This window comes from Leptonychotes weddellii, chromosome 1 (assembly GCF_054177405.1).
Source record: "Leptonychotes weddellii isolate Sample4059 chromosome 1, ASM5417740v2, whole genome shotgun sequence".
NCBI classification, from domain to species: domain Eukaryota; kingdom Metazoa; phylum Chordata; class Mammalia; order Carnivora; family Phocidae; genus Leptonychotes; species Leptonychotes weddellii.
In genome coordinates, this window is record NC_138369.1 from 38,806,582 (window position 1) to 38,807,569 (window position 988).

The window sequence follows — 988 nt, forward strand, 5'->3', positions numbered from 1 at the left end:
TTTAACTGTAAACAGTTCATTAACAGAATAGACAAATATATGGTGATATAGGTCTACAATGAATATATAGCCAAAAAAAAAAAAAATGAACAAACTAGTTACAGGACTAAAAGCTAGATGAATCTCATAGATATGTTCAAAAGAAGCCAGACAAAAATGTTATATACAATATGATTCCATTTATATAAAGTTCAAAAACAGGTAGACCTAATCTACACTGTTTAGTTGATGCAATCTTACATGGTAAAACTATTAAGATAATTACAATAAATGTCAGGAAAGTGATTACGTTGGGGAGAGCAAGAAGGGGAAAGCAAAGGGCTTCTTGAATAGTGACAATGTTCCATTTCTTTCTTTTTTTAAAGTTTCACAAATGTACTTTATTTCTTCAATCATGCTGTGTTTTAATGGGTACACAGTGCTTTTACTTGACATCAAGTATGAGTAGGTTTTGAAACAATTCAGTTTTATACCAGCTGGGAAAGTTACTGGTTTCTCCATTCCTTTGGGGTGATTCTGCCAACAGGGACAGGTTCCATTCTGTTTCAATTTGTGTTGCTGTATATGCCCACACAGTAACACAGAAATGGCTCAACTAGATTATACAGTATTATCATATTTGTCAGAGAAATCAGGTGTCTGTTTCTGGTGGCTCTGCCTTGCCATTGTTTGCTGAATGCTTCGAACTCAGAGACAACTTAGAGCATTTTTGGCCGTGGGAAACATTATGAAGCTGAAGACAGAACACTGGCAACTGCAGCTGTTGGTTTGCTACAATTTTGTGCCAAGTCCCCTTGCAAAGAAGAAATGACTCATTTCTTGATGTAGGTAGAAGATACATAAGTTTTTCCTTTATAATAATTTATTAATCTTAATTATTTTTATGTATCTTCAATATATATGTTATATATCACAGTTAAGTACATTTAAAAATGTTACCAAATGTCAACTGATCTATGCAATCTAATGCTACAGGTGCATACCCTGT

General features: G+C 33.6%; 1 pseudogene; it reads right to left on the bottom strand.

Moving 5' to 3' along the window:
- Positions 1-364: 364 nt before the first annotated feature.
- On the bottom strand, positions 365-726 carry LOC102733080 (cytochrome c oxidase subunit 7B, mitochondrial pseudogene; annotated as a pseudogene).
- Positions 727-988: the final 262 nt, after the last annotated feature.